This window comes from Berghia stephanieae, chromosome 2 (assembly GCF_034508935.2).
Source record: "Berghia stephanieae isolate SIO BIC M18660-M18661 chromosome 2, UCSD_Bste_1.3, whole genome shotgun sequence".
In the NCBI taxonomy this organism is placed as follows: Eukaryota; Metazoa; Mollusca; class Gastropoda; order Nudibranchia; family Aeolidiidae; genus Berghia; species Berghia stephanieae.
The window spans coordinates 122,120,581-122,141,298 of NC_088361.1; positions in this window are offsets into that span (position 1 = coordinate 122,120,581).

Here is a 20,718-nt window from a genome sequence, read left to right on the forward strand (position 1 = left end):
GTTGTTGGCTAAAAGGAAGAGTTTTGAGCCCAACACTTTCCTTGTTTGGTATTTTGTTCTTTTATTTGGAGCTGTTGTATTAGTTTTTGTAATAACGTTTTCCTACAGGAATAAATTATGACCCATCGTCTCAAAACGGTATTATGTCGGAACGAACCATATGCTTAAAAGCCGAATTAAATATTAAACTGGTCTAAAATATAAATTGTTGGCATTTGCACCCTAAAATATGGTATCCATTCTCCTCAATGAAACATACAAACTCAACACAAGTCTGATATTTCTGGCTTTAAATTCAATTTTCAACATCTTAACCATCCCGACTTAATACCGTTATGAAGCAAAGGGCCACAATTATAAAGAGGAATGTCACATAAGTGTGCAAAGGAGGAATAGTAGGTTAACGAGATTTAATGACATATATTTAAAAAACAGTATATTTGCTATCGTTTTTACTTTGAGAAACAAGTATATGAACATGAAATCAAAATTAAGACACACGGTGAAGAGATTGAAAATATTGATACAAAAATGATGTGAGTGTGTGTGTGTGTGTGTGTGTGTGTGTGTGTGTGTGTGTGTTTGTAAATAATGTTTGAAACTGAAGGGTTCCATGTTTTAAAAACAGATTTGATTACGGATAAGAAACAATCATTTTTATCTTGCCATGACTAGGGCTGGAAGCATATTCTAACAATACAACTACAACCCTAGCATCATATATTATACTATAATATGATTTGTTAAACAAGACTGTGTAGCATTATGTGTTCAAAAACGGAATGTATTAATTTAAAGATGTTTTACAACATTCGGAATGTATTTTATCAGCATTCTATGACTATTTCCCGTTTATCAGTTTGATCTCTCTCTCTCTCTCTCTCTCTCTCTCTCTCTCTCTCTCTCTCTCTCTCTCTCTCTCTCTCTCTCTCTCTCTCTCTCTCCCCCCCCCCTTTCCCCTCCCTTACTTTCATCTTGCAATTTTTTATGGAGCTAAAGGGAGAGAGTGATGGTGGGAATTAGCGAACATCAATACTTTCATGAGTTATTGCCCTTTGCCCATTCAATGACAAACTCTATTTTCAAAAATATCATTAAAAAAAAAAACGTTGGTAAGGCTAAAAACAAACATGTGTTTAAGTCACCGAGAATCACACGGGGAGAAAGCTAGTGGACTTTTATTTTGTGTTGATTTCGTTGCAATCTTTATGTAAATAGATATTAAACATTCCCTTTATTTGTATCGCATTAAAAAGAAATTTGTCACTAGAATGTATTTCGAATGAAAACCAAAATAACCCTGGAATCAACATGAGTAGGTACACCCGCTTAAATTTGGAAACAGAAATCAACTATGTTACTCACTGAAACAAAACGGGATCTCGAAAGTAGAGCTTGTGAGGCAATGTGGTCTTGTGGTATGACACTCGCTTTCGGATCGGAAGGTCCTGGGTTTGAGCCTCGCTATGCGCATAGTTGAGTCCTTGGAAAAGACTCTTTACTCACATTCCCTCACCATACTTAGGTGTAAAATGAGTACCTGGCCATTTACAACATTGTCTCTGTCGGAAAAAATTGTAATATCGCCTAAGAGGCGTCATGTCACGTCCTACTTGTTAAGTGTTGTTGTTGGCTAGGGACCTCGTGTAAAGCGCTTTGAGCACGTTTAGTGGATATTGCACTATATAAAAGCTCAATTAAAAAAAATTCTTAGGATGATAATTTGATGCATGACCCCACTAGGTTATCACTGCAATGCATGAGGTGTGGATAATCTATAAGAATAGAGGGATAATGTGAAGCATGGAAAAAGTGAGGAAATGTAATTTAGAAATTATCTGAAAACTATCTATCTCTAGCTATCTATACATAAAAACAAATCTAATATTCCAAATTGTTATGATATCATTGTTGCATTGAATTTAAAAAAAAACAAAACAACAACAAAACAATCAAACATTGCAATATATATAAATATGTGTGTGTGTGTGTGTGTGTGTGTGTGTATGAAATCATCAGATATTAAAAGAAAGATATATAGAGAAAGAGAGAGAGAGAGAGAGAGAGAGAGAGAGAGAGAGAGAGAGAGAGAGAGAGAGAGAGAACAGATGGGTTTGAAAATCAACGGGATAGACTACTTATCCTTAAAAGCGTCTAATTAATTGTATGTGACTATACATTGTGCTGCTGTCATAATTTGATCTCCGCTTTCATGTGTTCAAGTCTTTGGTCCATTTCTTCAATGGCATATTTATCCAATATTAATTAATATCTAGTTTACTATTTTGATATGAATTTATGTAATGCGGTGCTATGTTTTGAAAGATACACATAACTCTTTGAAAAAACAAACTTTCTACTTTGCCATAGAAATAGAGATTATTATATCAAAGCAATACAATAATCATGTAATACTCAGAAGGCGCCAAAAATAAAAAAAATGGAAAAGATTAAGTTAAGAGTGTAAAGTAGGTAAATTTGTTCCCCTTTCAACAAATCATTAACTTGAATCATTATGATTATGAGGGGGTTAGCTCAGTTGTTAGAGCACTCGCTTCACAAGCAAAGGGACCGATCGATCCCGGGTGGAATCAATATTTTTTTGGACCCCCCTGTCCACCCAGCAGAGATTGCGTACCTGGGTCTGATCAATCTGGCGGAATATACTTTGCGATAGACTAGTGTCCTACCTAAAGGGTAGCAAGCAGTTGCTATTGTCCATTGCTATTGTCCATTTCGCGCTATAGAAACCGGGATAAACTCCGGCTCCATGGGCCTATGTCATGGCTCTGAATAACTAGACTGCTTTTGCAAAAAAAAAAAAAATGATTATGACGAAATCCAAGTCTCTTTAACATTTTCTCATGCTACTTTTACAAGGGGTGATAACTCTAAATGCTCAATAGGGAAGAAATGTCGTGAAATCACACCTTCTACTTTTCCGATTCCAAACTCCTAGGAAGTGTGAATGTAACCAGTCCTTCGAAGGACTATTAATAGTAAATAGATTACATAATATTGAATCATAAGGTGACATGACTATTTTAGCAGCAGGATATATAGGCAAATTCGTAGGATTGCAGGAAGATAAAAAACGCGAGGAGGGATGATCTTTATTGACGACCAGCATATATTTAGACTAGAAATAAGATGGCATCACTCTGAAACAAGAAGATAATTTAAACACTGTTGTGAGGCGGTGGGTCAAATTATGTGAACTCAACGATGAACAAAAGAATTTTATCTAAATAGGGAACAAAAGTTTGATGTCAAAAAGATAATAAATAATAATGTGAAATTGATTGTAAGCTTCAATTTAATTACAAAAGCAGATCAAATGAACGAAATGAACGATTAAAGAACGAACAAAACACGATGTTGCACCTGGGATGTCAAAAAGAGAAAAAAAACTGGTTCAAATCCAATATCATTGGAAGTGTAAAACCAGTCTTCCGGAGGATTGAATACATGCCTTGTGTAAGTGATCTTCTGGTTTCAGATTGATGACATCTTATTTTCTCGTCTAAATATAATATTATGCTGTCTTTAATAAAGATCATCCATCCTCACTCTTTTACGTCTCGTGATTCTTAACATCTGCCTATATAGAAAGAACGAAAATGACGTCACTCTGGTCTTTGTTATTGTTTTTTGCCATCCCCGTTTATGAGTAATTCTCACTAATCTATATTAACCAGACTATAAACGTTCAAGGTTACACATAGTTTTGTGTGTTTGTCCATTATACTTCCGGATGGCAATGTTATAAGCTTCTTAGCCAAGCGCATACTATCTATACATCCTGCTAGTAAAATAGTTTTCCAACCTTATGTTTCAATATGTAATGTATTCATTGACTGGCTACATATATACTTCCAAGGGACCGAAGGAGTATGACGTCACTACATCTCTATTCTATTGCATAGTCATCTTAATAAATACTTCCCAATCAGTCGAAACAATCAGTCAAGCAAGAATTACACAATGTTGTTTACATTAGTACGTGTTACTTCCTGTTTGTGTTAAGATAATTAATTTAGTCAATGTTCTCATTGTGACAAGCGTGTCGTATGCTGTTAGGGAATTTACCAGAAACCCATTCTTATGCTCCAATAGTGGGCAGGCAGGTATAGTATTTACTGTGTCTTCTATCCCCGTATATCTGTTTTCCAACCTGCTTTCTGTCTTTGTCTTTGAATGAGATTATTTAGTTTTGTCCTGGCCATGGTCGGGTACTCTGGCTGAGAGGGAAACAGTCAAATGTATAGTTAGCTTTGGGAGATGATATTTTTTCCTTGTAAATCATCTCTCTGTTATGCACTGTATTATGTTTTGTTTACATATTATTTATGATTTGTATGAGTGTATTCCTCTTAGTGGGGACCTGTGCTTGTGTCTGGATGAAACTTTTAGGTGATCTCAAACTAAGGAAATTAATGGTGTGCTCTTGGAATCTACATATGATTCCTATTTGAATCAATTTCCCTTTGTCTTACCTTTTCTTGGGTGCTTTAATTGAAACTCTACTTACTTACTTAGGCCGCCTCTTGGGGCGCCCAACATGAGCCACAAGTCTTTGCCATTCTGTCCTGTCCTCCATAAGTGTACGCAGCTCCCAGGTGTTATCCATTCCTGTGTCATCTAGCAGACAGCCAATGTATGGTTTAATTTGTCTGCCTCTGTCTCTGGTTCTCTCAGGTTGTTCCCATAACACAAGACTGCTTGCAATTTCCTCCTTGTGTTTCCAGCGTGCCCCGCAAGTCTCAGTCTTCTCAGTTGTATCTTCAAAGTCACAGGGGGGAGGTCACTGTACAGCTTTTCATTTGACATGTGCTCTTTCCAGCTTACGTTGAAGACCATCCGCAGCATACTCTAGAACTTTTTACTATCCCACTTTCTTCCTTTTTACTGGCGCTGATATGACCTTAATGTGTTGCAAGCGCCGTAAAACCCTTAAAAACAAACAAACCAACCATTTTTTATGCATGCCACTCAACTGTATCAGCTGATCCTGCACTGTGGCAGTATTTATAATAATACTTTGACACAGTGAAAGATCAAATAGTTGTGACGGTGCAAAATATCAACATACATTTGTCAAAAATGTTAACGATCTGAGAGGTCCATAACCTCGGTTGATCGACATGTTAATAGAGGTGGCTATGGGTTACCAGATATGTCCTTGAGGTACAAGCGAGTGTGTTTCATAGAAGGAACGAATTTTACGTCACTCAGCTCTTTGTTATTGCTTTTAGACAGCCATTTTGGTGATTGGTTCTCACTAAATAATATCAATCAGACTATAAACGTTGAGGGTTACACATACTTTTTATTGTTCGTAAGTCTTGCCAGGGTTGTGGATGCTGTGAGTATTTACCTAAACTCATAGCATTAATACTGTTTGTGTTGAGGATTACCAAACTTTCAATTGTTACACACACAACTGCAATGTTGGAATGTCCCCGTTGTCCTGACTGATATGAACACATATCTGTTTTGAATACATGCCAAAAGCCGAACTGTCGGTCTTCCGGATTCTGAAAATTTGTCCTTATTTTTGACACACTATTTAACAATGTTAAATCTATGTACGAGTAATAGTTTAATTCTATAGATAGTTCGAAGATGACGTCACTCAGGCCTTTGTTATTGTTTTTTTTGCCATCGGCGTTTATGAGTAATGCTCACTGAACTGTATTAACCTGACTATAAACGTTCATGGATACACACAGTTTTGTGTGTTGGTCCGTTATACTTCCGGATGGCAATGTTATGAGCTTCTTAGCTAAGCGCATACTATCTATAGAAGGAACGAAGGACTCGGACAAACATAGTTTTTTTTTATAAACAAAAACATGATTATAGATAGTATGCGCTTGGCTAAGAAGCTCATAAAATTGCCACCCGGAAGTATAACGGACCAACACACAAAACTGTGTGTATCCATGATCGTTTATAGTCGGGTAAATACAGTTCAGTGAGCATTACTCATAAACGTGGATGGCAAAAAACAATAACAAAGACCAGAGTGACGTCATCTTCGAACTATGAAGAATCGACCTCTCTGACCATTGTTATTATTTTTATACCGCCAAATAGGTGACTAGTTATCACCCAATTTTCTCGATCATATTATAAACGTTCAAGTTTACACCTCGTTTTCTATGTTGGTTCTATTGATCCAAAGCAGTAGGTATTTTATTTAGACACATACTATTGATAGTAAAGCATGTGTAGTTTGCTATGTTTACCAATAATTGCCATTGTTTACATTATGAAGATCCGAGAGGCGTGGTTATTTAATTGCCTATTCAACTCTACTCATGCCTTTATTTAAAATATAATTTAGGTCCTTATTCATGAAGCGTGTTGTATACACGCTCTATTGATGTTATGGTTTTAAGTAAAATATACACTACATCTGCCCGTCAGATAAAGCGTACCAACACACAAAATTATGTGTGAACATAACTTTAATCTGAATGACATAGATAGTATGCGCTTGACTTAGAAGCTCATAACATTGCCATCCGGAAGTATAGCGGATCAACACACAAAACTATGTGTAACGTTAAACGTTTATAGTGTGAATAATACAGTTTAGTGAGAATTACTCATAAACGCTGATGGCAAAAAGCAATAACAAAGACATGAGTGACGTCAACTTCGATCTATCTATAGATAGTATGCAGATGACGTCACTCAGGCCTTTGTTATTGTTTTTGCCATCCGCGTTTGTGAGTTGTTCTCACAAAACTGTATTAACCAGACTATAAAAGTTCATGGTTACACAGAGTTTGTGTGTTGGTCCGTTATACTTCCGGATGGCAATGTTGTGAACTCCTTGGCCAAGCGCATTCTATCTATATGTTAGTGAGAACTAATCACCCAAATGGTGGTCTATAAACAATAACAAAGAGCTAAATGACACAAACCTCATTCGTTTAACCGGGCATTCCTCCATAATAACATATTATGTTAATGGATACAAATATATCATGACTGTATTTGATAGCGTGTTCCTGTGATGTGAGACTTTGGCTGCCAGTCTACTTAACAAATTTCCAATTTTGTATATCTATCTGTACTGAAATCTTATATGATCAATAAACCATTTAATAAAAGTTCTCTGTCTACTCTCTATCCAAAACTATGCCCATTGGAGTTACAAATTCATAGGAATTTTCTTTCTTTTTTCATTTTTCTTTCTACCTTAGATGTTCTTAGGTCGAGAGATCTGACACGGTCTAACAAGGAACTACCTTCAGTTCGAGTAAAAAAAGCCCATTTTAAACACTTGAACTAAACTTTATTATTTATATAGAGCAATAGTATCTACTAAACGTGCTCAAAACGATTTACAAGGGGTCCTTGACCTAAACCATCGCTTAACATTTAGGACGAGACCTGTTAGGCGATGTCACTTTTTTATTCGACAGAGATAAAGCTCTGGGTGGAGTTCCTGACCTAACGTAGTAAGCAGGAGGTCATTTACTGTGTCTTCTATCCCCTGTATTTGTTTTCCGAGTTGCTCTTTGTCTTTGTCTTGGAATGGGATTACATAGTTTTGTCCTGGCCCTGGTTGGTTTCCTCACTGGGAGGGAAGCAGTCAAATGTATAGGTAGAGGTTGAGGAGGTTATATTTTTTGTCTTGTAAATCTCGCACTGTATTTATTTTTTTCTACACATATATGATTTCTAAACATTTGAGTGTGTTCCTATTAGTGGGGACCTGCGATTGTGTTAGGATGAGACAATTTTGTGATCTCAAAATAAGTACACCGATCTCAGTCGGTTTGCCGCAACCCATTGTCTCCTATAGATAGTTCGAAGATGACGTCACTCAGGTCTTTGGTATTGCTTTTTGCCATCCGCGTTTATGAGTAATGCTCACTGAACTGTATTAACCTGACTATAAACGTTCATGGGTACACACAGTTTTGTGTGTTGGTCCGTTATACTTCTGGATGGCAATGTTATGAGCTTCTTAGCCAAGCGCATACTATCTATTGCTGGTATAGATGCCTGACAACTTCTCTCCAAGTTTTGAGGAGTCTACGTCTCCGCGCCCACGAAGGACCGAATTCGTCCAAGTCGACTGAAGTCAGGGAAGCCAAGTTCAAGTGCTTAGTGGTCCGAAGGCGAGGGTCATACCAAAAGACCATAGTATAGCCTCACGATTTGATCATAAAATGTTTTAAATTTTTTTTAGAAATTGAGCTTTTATATAGCGCAATAACCACTAAATATGCTCCAAGCGCTTTACAAGAGGTCCTTGGCCAACAGCAACATTTAAATTTAGGACGGGACATGACGCCTGTTAGGCGATGTTACAATTTTTTCGGACAGAGACAACGCTGTTAACGGCCAGGTACTCATTTTACACCTGAGTATGGTGAGGGAATGTAAGTAAAGATTCTTCTCCAAGAACTCAACTATGCGCTGAGCGAGGCTCGAACCCAGGAACTTCCGATCGAAAGCGAGTGTAATACCACTAGACCACATAGCCGCACTACCTATGTTGATTATGAGGCACTGTTTTGGTCCAGATGCTTTGTGAGGTACGGAAATAAATGTACATGGACATGTGTGCCATCTCTCTTCAATCTGGTAATATGTCTGAGTGAACGAGACGCCGAACTATCAATTCAATTTTAAAATGAGCACTAATAAAAAACACTACGATTCACTTTTAAAGGAAATGCCACTCGCATTCGTACCGTAAGGTCCAGGGTTCGAGTTCCGTTTTGAGTGTTGCATTGTTGAGTCCTTGAAAATGCTCTTTACTCAAAATCTCTCATGAGTACTTAACATTTAACAGCGTTGTATCTGTCGGAAAAAAACCTTGTAATACTGCCAAACAGGCGTCATGTCTTGTCCAACGTATCAAGAGGTTGCCGTTTGCTAAGGAACTCTTTTAAAGAGCTTTGAGAACGTTTAGTGGATGTTGTGCTCTATAAATACTCAAGTTAAAAAAAGCCATATTAAAACATTACGATTAATTTCAATTCTAATATTTGATATGTTTTACTATAATATGTTTCGAGACCCACTTTGAGCGTTGCATAGTTGAGTCCTTGGAAAAGGCTCTTCTTTACTTACATTCTCTACAGTACTCAGATGTAAAATGTGTACCTGGCCGTTAATAGCATTGTCTGTTTACGAAAAAAAATAATATCACCTAACAGGCATCCCGTTTTACCAAATCATTTGACCCATAATGATAACTTGACTAGAATGATAATTCTCAAGATCATATCATTGAAAAACTGTGCAAAGTATCCCGCATTGCTACCTTACTCAAAAACCATCAACGACCCAAAAGCACTCAAACGTGCGGCTATGTGGTCTAGTGGTATGACACTCACTTTCGGATCGGAAGGTCCTGGGTTCGAGCCTCGCGCTCGGCGCATATTTGAGTCCTTGGAAAAGGCTCTTTACTCACATTCTCTCACCGTACTCAGGTGTAAAATGAGTACCTGGCCGTTAACAGAGTTGTGTCCAAAAAATCTGTAATATCGCCTAACGGGCCTCATGTCCCGTCCTACATGTTAAATGTTGCTGTTGACCACGGACCCCTTGTAAAGCGCTTTGAGCACATTTAGTGGATATTGCGCTATATAAAGCTCAATTTTTTAAAGCTCAAACTACATAAAAAGCAAATCAGATAGATACGCTACCGCAACAGACATATACAAACACATCTTTTTTCCACGAACAATACTACATGACTGGAATGTTCTGCCCCGGTACATTTTGGACGTCGAATGATTGGAAACCTTCAAAAGTTTTGAATGCACTCGCTCGTCAAAGTAATCGGTGGCTGTTCCTTGTTTTGATTGGACTGTAACTAAACACTTGCAGTGATGGGCACATGGTGCCTTTTGCAACTACAATCCATTGAAAAGTGAAGAAATCGTCAAATTCGAGTTTTAGTATTCACCAATACGTGTAAGAAGAGGGCGCCAAAGGAAAATGTGGCTGGACAATATAAAAGAATGGACAGAGATGTCGGTCCCGGAGCTGCTACATAGGGCTAGCAACAGGCAGGCATGGAGGAAGACTGTAACTTCACGCAAGTCCCCCCGACGACCATCCGGTCATGGGATTGAGTGACGAGTGAGTGATACGTGTAAAAAAAGGATAAATTATGATCTAAAATAACAGATGAAATCATTGGAGGGGTATAATTAAAGCACACTTGATCTCTTGCATTTTGACATTTTGAACTCGTTCCCAGGGTGGCACAGTTGTATTGGGAACATGTTCAAAATTTCAAACAAGTTCAAGAACAATTTTGATCCACTGCCTCAATCCTGTATAAAATCGGGGTATTTCAAATGACTAAAAGTGATTTTTTTAGGTACAAATGAGAGGTAATGTGAGATATTACTTCCTGTCACTTTAAGAAACTGTATCTATTGTTCTCTAGAAAACAAGTAAGCGCAAGCCAGGTTTATTTATTCTATTTTAGCACCTACTTCGCTCCGACATAATGCCGTTCCGAGACGGTAAGTCACAAATTGGTTACGTTTTCAACTCTAAACAATTCAATGGTTTTAAAAAGCCCAATAATATTTATCTTGATTCACCAAGACACCTTTCGATATTGTTTAAACCTAAAAAATAAAAGAGTGATGAACTAACTACTAATAGCTTCCCGCCATAAGTTACAAAATCTGCACATATATTTATACATACATGTCTATCTATCTATCTCTCCCTCTTTCTATCTATCTATCTATCTATCTATCTATCTATACATCTATCTATCTATCTATCTATCTATCTATCTATCTATCTATCTATCTATCTATCTATCTATCTATCTATCTATCTATCTACCTATCTATCTATCTATACACACACACACACACACATATATATATTATATATATATATATATATATATATATATATATATATATATATCATTACATGTTTTGCTGATGATGAAGAGATATAAAGTCCATTATCAATATCGTATACCCGTAAAATCATCACCATTCACTCGAGGCTTCCAACCGTCGCTATTTCAGCATTATGCATTTCACTCACAGAACACATTTGTTTATTTTGGACAGAAAACCTATACTCCAAATATTTAAAAATCAAAGAGACCCAAGATTTGCCAAAAAAATCTCAAGCCTGACACGTTAAAGATAGAACTTTTTTTTTCTAAGCTAGGAGCAATATCAATAAATTGATACATTATTAGGTAAACGTTTTTGGGGGGCCAAATGAAAAATGTGTGTTTTATCAGTAGGTGGAAGTTTAGACATTGACTTGTGTAAGTAAATCTGGCCATCTTTTAAAATCAGGATTTAGGAGGGATCACAACGGTAGACCTAGTTAACGACAAGAACGAGAATTTTGTCCCTAAGCCGTACAGATTTGGATGGGAAAGACGAGATCGGATAAGGGAACCACTAGATGCCCACAGGACTTCCTGCTCAGGATTTGACCGGACGTAAGTGGCCACGTGACTTGAATTGTCCAATCAGATGGTAGGGTTGGAAAACGGCAGCCTTACTCAAAGCCTGTGGAATTTTAGCGGTCTCTGTTTCCATCGAAGTCCATTAATTTTAGTGTGAAGAGGGATTGAGACAAAGAATAACAGGGAAAACTTCGAGTTCGACCTTTATAGGAAATGTGTTGAATAAATATGGTGGTTGAAATAAAAGTAGAAAACATTGTTTGCATTAGGAGATTGTTGTCCTTAAGCGAGTGAATGAGTAAATGTGATTGAGTCCCCTTGGGAGGTTGATTTGTTTACTTAGGGTTACATCGGTGGGATGAGGAAAGATTTTGAAGGACTGGTGAATTCGGGGACTCAACAACAAAATAACTCAAGTTGTTTAATGATAGTGACTTGAAAAAACACACAAACAAAAAAAAAACCTACTCGACCGTACTATGAAAAAACACATATTTAGAATGTTGGCCAGGAAACTCGTCCTTCAAATATAGATAGATCAATTAGAATGACTCCCCTCTTGGCAGTTGAACGTTTTTTCCCAAACTGTTTCATCGAAGCAATCTAATTTGTGACTCACCGTCTGAAAGTGGTATTATTTGTGCTGGTTTATAGTCTTATGGTATGGCACTCGCTTCACAACCATTAGGTCTATGGTTCTAGTCAGCCAAGTTTTGGCGGCGCAAAGTTGAGTCTTTCGAGATGACTTTTTTATACTACGCACGCTCTCTCATCGTACTCTGATGTAAAATGAATGTGTGGCCGTAACAGCGTTGCCTCTGTCAAAATAATAATTGTAATGGTGCCTAATATACGTCATTTCGTCCATTACATGTTAAGAGTGTTGTTGGCTTGGGACCCCTTGTAAAGTGCTTTGAGCGCATTAGTGGATATTGCGTTACATAAAATGTAAATTATTTTTGCTTTTTTTATTTTGGGATAAACTAGATGCTAAAAACTGAAAGGGATGTTCAAAATAAATGTGAAACTTAGACTACAGTAATATGACATATTGAGAGCTAAAATTTCGCATGTTAATTCATATTTTAGTGGGTCACGCACACCGAATTCAACAAAATCCTACGATTTGGAGAATAGGCAGTACGGGCACAAAATAAAGTAGCTCTTCAAAGCCATAAGGGCCATAGAGCCAGGTTATTCCGGTTACTTAATTAAACGGACGATAAATTTTTTTGCAAACTTTTGGATAGGACGCTAGTCTATTGAGGTGCTCTCTACCAGATCTAACAAACCCCACATACCCAATTACTGCACGGCAAACAGATGAGTCAGATTGATAAAACCCTCAACATTTTCAGGTAGTGATAGCTGTCCCGATGCTCATTAAAATGGGCTTCTTTATCCAAGTCCTTTATAATTTTATCATATCATATGAACATATTAATCATAGTGCTTTAAATATGATCCAGATATTCAAAATGCCATTAAGACATAATTAACCATAACATTGTATAGAACATATTATTGCAGTAGAATATCATTCGGGAAAAAAGAGATTAACACAGATAAATAAATGAAATCTAGAGCAGAAAAACCAGCATTCATGTTATTGAGCTGTCATAAATACTCAAGCGTATACAAATTTCAAACCACCTCGCATCAAGAGTATTTAAAAATCATTAATATTATTCGCATTTATTATTTTTTTATTTTAGAAATTTTAAACTCTTCCATTTAGATAGTGCAAAATATAAATGCGATTTCCTAATTGAAGTCGAGTACCATAAAATATATATTTTGAGACACATCTCCGTGAATGCGTGAATGTTGAGTAAACCAGACGCTTGTGGTTGGGCACGATAAAAATAACTCCTTTAATAAATATTAAAAAACTCATAGAAGTGTATAATATACAGACTAAAATAAATGTTGTGTGCTTCCTTTTCTATTGCCCAATGTGCTTGAAATCCACCACCAGCAAACTGTTTCGAACAGCACGCTTATGGACCCCGAATTATTTTTTCGAATAATTGTGGCATGAAGTACGAGACAGAGTGAACATGATTGAAGTATGCAGCACTCGTATTTTGAAATTTAATTCTAAAAAGTCCACCTTGATATTTCCCTCAAAATAATAGAATAATAGAAGTATGCTCAGGTGCAAAGATATTTTAAAAGTAAAAAGGTGTCGATAACAAAAGTAGTGCTTGACGAAGAATAGAAATAACTCTTTAACTCATCGCCATAAATGGCTGCTTGAAAACATCAATGTTTGATTATTCGATTGCTTTGTAAACGCAGGGATAAACAATGCTCAAAAGTTATTCGAATAATCTGATTCGTGCATCTGTTCCAAAGTCAAGCAAAATAGAACCCCGCCACTAGAAAACCACCACTACCATTTGTTCTAAAGTCAAGTTAAAATTGTAACCCTCGGATTAGAACATCATCACTAGAGTCTCTTTCAAGTAAATTGGAACCACACCACTAGAAAATCAGCACAAAGTGATGCTTTCTCAGGTATTTTTTTTTCTAATCACAAGCAAACTTCCAATGTACTGGTATAAATAAAATTCAGAAAAAAGTGTGGAGCGGACCCGTGTATCAATAATAATGAGAAAAATAGGGTATGGAAAAGTGCCAGATGAAAACAGAGAATACAAAGTCATAGGATCAGTGCCAAAACTCAGAATCCAATTGACACGACACCCTCCGCCTGGCCGGGAGAGAGAGAGAGAGAGAGAGAGAGAGAGAGAGAGAGAGAGAGAGCGAATGATCGCACAACCGACTGAGCTATCCAGCCTAGTATCTGGCACTTCTCCATACCCTATTTTTTCTCATCATTAATGTACTGTTATGCGATTTCCCTCTCCGATTCCCCCCTCCCCTCACCTCACTAACTCACTCACTCACTCACTCACTCACTCATTCACTTCGGTTCCCTCTATCAAAATGCCTGTCAATTCGGAATTCATTCTGCCTCTCATGTTGTCTCTTGCCCTGACAGTTTCAAACTTTTGAGAGATTTACGATGAGCAAAGCAAATCCAGACTGTAAACATTTGAAGATAACCTTGTGGGCTGAGACGTCCTGATCGTCAACGATAATGGAATTAACGACAGCGACAAGTTTAGATTTAAAAAAAGATGAACACGATTTTGGGATTTCTGATAAGAAACAGGGTTTGACTTCTGAAAACTAAAAATCATTAAAAAATTAAGCATATACATAGCACAATATAAAGTAAACGTGTTCAAAGCGCTTTACAAGGGGCCTCAAGCCAACGGCAACACTGAACAATCAAAACGAGTCATGACACCTGTTAGGCAAAATTACAATTTTTTTCCGACAGAGACATCGCTGTTAACGGCCAGGTATTCATTTTACACCTGAGTACGATGGGAGAATGTGACTAAAGGGCATTTTTCCAAGGACGCAACTATGCACCGCACAAAGCGGGACTCGAACCCTGTACCTCCCGGACCGAAGGCGAGTGTCCTACCACAAGGCCACATAGCTACATTCAAGTGTGGTTCAGGGCAGATCCGTCTCGACGTTGATCTAAAAACCCACACAAAATGCCAATTATTATTTTTTAAAGTATATACATATTTACGTCCTCTAAAATCATTGAAAGTGACCCCAACCAGACTTTTATAATAGAACATTCTTTTTTCCAAGAGTTCTTTGATCATGTAGTTTTTGATTTTGAGGTAGAATGGCAGACAGAAAATATAAGAATTAGATCGAGGTGCATGCGACAAAAATAAACTAAATAAACAAATAGATAGGTGAAAGGGAGATAAAAAAAAACAAATACAAAATTAACAAATAAGTAAATGAATAAATAAATAAATAGATGATAAATAGCTAAAACTCAAATGAATGAATAAACAAATAATATAAATAAATAAATAAATAGATAAAATAAATAAATGAAAGATTCTGTACAAGTAAATTGTCAAATTTAATGCCGGAAGGAACCGCAGAAAACGACGACAATACATATTGTAAAGAAAGAGAATGTTTATTGACGGTATGCGCTTAGGTGAAACTCAAAAGTTCTGCCCACCAACGCAAGCGTACAAACTATGTGTAACCTTTAACATTTATAGTCTATAAGACAGATAGTCTAAATAGCAATAATTGCCTCTCTGTCAGTCTTAAAAACGATACCAAAGAGCTGAATAACATCAATTTTATTCTAGCAAGCAAGTCTAGCAAGTTGTTTACCACCGCACCAAACTACTTCCAGAATCTAAAAATCTACATTTGAAATACCATTGAATAACGTTGTAAAAAATATAAGGATTGGTAAATGATTAATTACTTTCTCCAAACTGGCTCATAACAGTGGCTGTAATAGTCTCTCTGTCCCATTTCGACAAGAATATGGCCGGTCAAATGGGATGGTTCAAGAATCCAAGAAGGCAGTTATAGGGCCATTGTTATAGTGAGATTGTTATAGGGACATCATTATTGGGACATCGACTCCGGATGCTAGGTGATTAAGGGGAGGCGACCCTTCCTACTCTATTTCGATTTGGAGAGTTCTGTTCCGGTTATGATACTGTTGCCTCCAACAATTTGAAGGAGGCGTAAAGCCAAATTGGGAAGTGTTTCGTAGTTGTTTTACCTCTTCAGTAACTACTCGTGTTTCTACCGTCATTTGAAGCTGCTCTTCTAATGACAAATTTTTATTTATGTTTTTCTAATGAGGGCATTGCGACACGAAGCTGTAGTTAGCAACAAGGAGACAATGAAAAGATGGTGGAAGTGTTTTTAAATATAATTAAAGATCTAATACTGTCTCAGATGGGAGGTGTTTATGGTAGAAAGAACAAATGTCCCACCATATCAACGTGGTATTATGTCTGATTGAACTAGGTGCTGGAAAGTAAATTCAAAGCAAAAACTATCCAAAATATGTGTATTATTTGCACTTAAAGAAAATGCATTTATTCTTTTTAGATAAAGCATTTAAAATTAATATTATTTTCCTCTTGTTTTTACCACAAAACGTATTCGAATCAACCGTTTTTAGGCGATGGATCATACATATCATTGTTTTTCGAAATACTATGGATTCATTATTCTCTCTCTTTTCAGTGATTCCCGAAAACATCTTTCCAGATTTTGACTTGTATCGATTACAGAAGGAATGATGGGTTGCAATCCTTAGAGTTTGTAATCTGGTCTTTTGCAGTGTTATCTAGTATTTCATAAACGTTTTTCAGTCTTTCCTGAATGTCCTCCAGTCTAATCCCGGAAGTCAATGCATTAGCCATGCGTCAATAACAAGAAACTCATATTATAGAGCAAAACCAGAAAGTCTCCAGAAGAGAAATCCCTTAGAACAAGTGTTTGGGTGCTGGAACATGCCTATACGACTTATGACCAAAATTGAATCGTATATTGCGTTATGCAACTCGTTTATAGACGATTGGAGTCATTAATATTTACGACCCATCGCTAAATTGTGGTATTATGGATAAAATTGATTATATATTCGAAATAGGAAAGTTAAGTGTTTCGAAATGTAAGAATAAAATAAAAACCCCACTCTCCTCAATGGTGACATCAAAATTAAACTAAATAAATTTAGGTTAAGTTCAACATTCATTTTTAACAAGTTAAGTGCCGTACTCTGGGTGGTCTTTGACAGAAGCCTGACCTTTATCAGCCGGGGAGACCTGGAGACGTACCATAGAGAGGGACCTAAAACAAAGAGGTCCGTCTCTCAAGGTGATCCCAAGAATAGCAGCTGACAGGACCAGGTGGGATCCCGTGCATCGCCTTATGTGCGAGCAGGCCCAGTGAGGACTGAGTGAATTTGCGAGGTTCCAGGATTTAGAATTTTAAACAAGATGACGGTCATTTAAATCGATCGATATTTGAAGGACGAATTTTAAATACGTGATTTTCCAGAGTACGGCATTTAACTTGTTAAGCATGATGATTAACACTACTTCATACCGATTCGAGACGAGTGGTCACATTTTATCATGGATACAAAGATCAAAGAATGTTTTATTGCGCCGATTTGAGTTTCACCTTTATCAAAACAAATTATAATATTTCATTTACACCTAACAAACTGGAACAGATGGATTTTGTTTATGAATAAAGATTAAATAAACAAAATTATGAAAAATAAAAAGCTCAACATAATAATCTAAACTCGCTTATTTTGATAGAAGGGAAACCTGGATCGCAAACAATTATATTTCTTAAGCTGTTTATTCATAGCTAAATAGGATGTATTTTTATATTCGCTTTCCCTTGAACTTAAAGCTCAAGGCAGCATATCAATATAATTTTTTTATCACGTCTGACACAGTAGAAGATAAGAAAAGTGGAAACCAACATGCACATATTATTATTATTATTATTATTATTATTATTATTATTATTATTATTATTATTATTATTATTATTATCATCATCATCATCATCGTCATTATTATTATTATCATTATTATTATTATTATTATTATTATTATTATTATTATATTATTATTATATTATTATATTATATTATTATTATTATATTATTATTATTATTATTATTATTATTATTATTATTATTATATATTATTATTATTATTATTATTATTATTATTATTATTATTATTGGTAGGACCTGTTGTACGCCTGCGTTCTCTTGTGGTATGACACTTGCTCCCGAACCGGTAGGTCCTTGGGTTGAATCCCGCTCTTGGCGTCGCAAAGTTGGGTGTTTAGAAAAGGTTCTTTACTCACATTTTCTCACCGCATTCAAGTGTAAAGTGAATACATCGCCGGTAAGAGTAAGGTCTATGGCGAAAAAAACAAAACCCAACTATTGTAGTTCAGTAATTAGATAAAAATCTGAAAGAGTGTGTACGATACAGTGCCAGACAAAGCAAGAAAGAAACATACAAGAAAATACAAGAAAAAATAGCATCAAAAAGAAAGAAATCGGCCTGCCTGGCTGAGGTCGAACCTGAGACCTGATTACAAGCGCCATGTCACGTCCTCTATGTTATCATGTTGATGTTGGCTCGAGACCCGTTTCAAAGCACTTTAACCCTCTCCTTACCAACCATAGGAAAATCTTCACATTCGTTACGATGCAACCAACAACTTTCTCATCTGATTATTCTTGTTTCTCATAAACTTTGAAGAAAATGTGTTTATCATAGCCATAAAAACTTGACATTGTATTGTAGAGCTCATTTTGCTGAAAAATATGCATAGAATGTATTTGTTAATCTTCTGTTTGAGTAAGAAACATCTTTTTTTTGCTCTGGGTGGACGTGCAGTTTTGGGGAAAATTCTGAAACCGGCCAGTAAGGAGAAGGTTAAGCAAATCTTAGTGGATATTGCGCTATATAAGTGCTCAGGACGTTTTTTTTTGATAACCGAACTCACTTTGGGTTTATTTTTACAGTGATGTATTGGAGTATATTTTGTGTTAGCTTGAGAGTAATACATTTTCATTGCAGCAATGAGACCATAACAATTTGGCTCATTAGTCTTGTAAATATGCACAGCTCGGTCGGTTTGAACTTATTAAGAACAATCGAATACTATGTTCATTTATTATTGTAACTCTGAATAGAATAAAGAAACTATATTGTCATACTGTAAGTGTTATGGACTTATACATAGAGTTACTCTAAGAAAGAGTTGCTCCCCTTAGTTATTAGCTAATTGATTTTAGTTACAGCTTAATTAGTTATTATTCATTAAGTCCATTGTTAAAATATTATTTGTGCTTAACAAATATCAGAGTGGATTGCCCTAGGGAAGGATGCATTCTTTGTTCCTTACTTTTCATAGTTGAGTTACTTATACTATTTTTCCTTCTTAAAATGTTGTTACGATATATTTGTATATACTCAAACTTATACACAGTAATAAACTGTTCTCTCACATAGGTATCACTTAACGCTTCTGAGTTGAGTGATTCCACAATATTAATCTGGAGGCCCGTCAAAAACACAACATTGGCGACGAGGATTTTTCACCTTTATCCTGCGCATCAGCCTATTGGAGCGTTTTGTGACGTCAGTCGAAAAGGCAACACACCACGGACGGAAACCTGCCAGCCGAGAAAACCGGAGCAAGTGCCTTTTCTGCCTGCAGTGTCGTCAGCACGTGGTAAGACGCCTTCTTCGTGGACAGCCGCCCATCACGTGGTAAGAAGCCTTCCAGCCTTTTTTTTTCCCGCCACAGCTCGTGGGCGCTGAGGTCAACTGCCTACGTCACGAAAGAAAACAAAACGGTACGTCGTCTTCATACAACCAAGCAGTCGGACGCTTGGGTGAGTAATTATATTTATATTTCGTCAATAATTTACTACCCTTCGCTCGCGTCCTATCTTCGTACCTTTATTGTACATAATATAGTCGTGTCAGCAGTACTGTCATCATGTCAAATAAAGAGCTCATAACCATATTACAACAACAGATTGAACAGCAAAATGAGCAAATGAAGCAAGTCGTTCAACGACAAGAAAAGCAGATGGAAATGTTCATGAAACTAATGACCGGTAGCAATACATGTTTACCAAAACCTCCAGCTATTCCGAGCTTTGTCGCATTCGACCCTGCCTTAGAGATATGGAGCGACTACTGGCATCGTTTTAATACGTTTTTAACTGCTCACTCCGTACCTGATGAGAAGAAAGCAGACGTTTTCCTTGTCAACCAATCGCCGGTTGTTTACAAAATACTGACTAACATGGCGAGTCAAGAAACACCAGCTAAGGCGATAACTGCCCTCAGTCTTCCAGATATCGAAAAATATATGATGGAGCAGTACCACCCTCGACTATTTGTTGTCAGAGAACGTTATAAATATAAATTTTGGACGAGCCTCCAGAGGAAACCAGGCGAAACTATTCAGGAATTGGCAGCTAGAATTCGCCAGAGCGCTGTCACATGCGATTTCCCATCCATTGAAAACCCCTTGGATGAAGCTATGCGTACCTATTTCATGTGTGCAGTTAACAACACAGCTGTTCTTGAAGCGCTATTCAAGCACAAGGAGGACGAGCTTTCGTTTAACAAAGCCATCGAGATCGCCACGGAGATAGAAGATGCCTCAAAAGTGGCTAACGAGACTGCATTATCTGTTCAACCCGAGGTCCATAAAATTAAGCCTCAAAGAAAACAGATTCCGATAATTCAGCAAGGCAGTCAAAACAAACAACATATCAAACGTTCGAATGAAAGACAGACAGAGCCGACAACGGATTTTGATAATAAAAATCAAACCTGCTCGAGATGCGATGG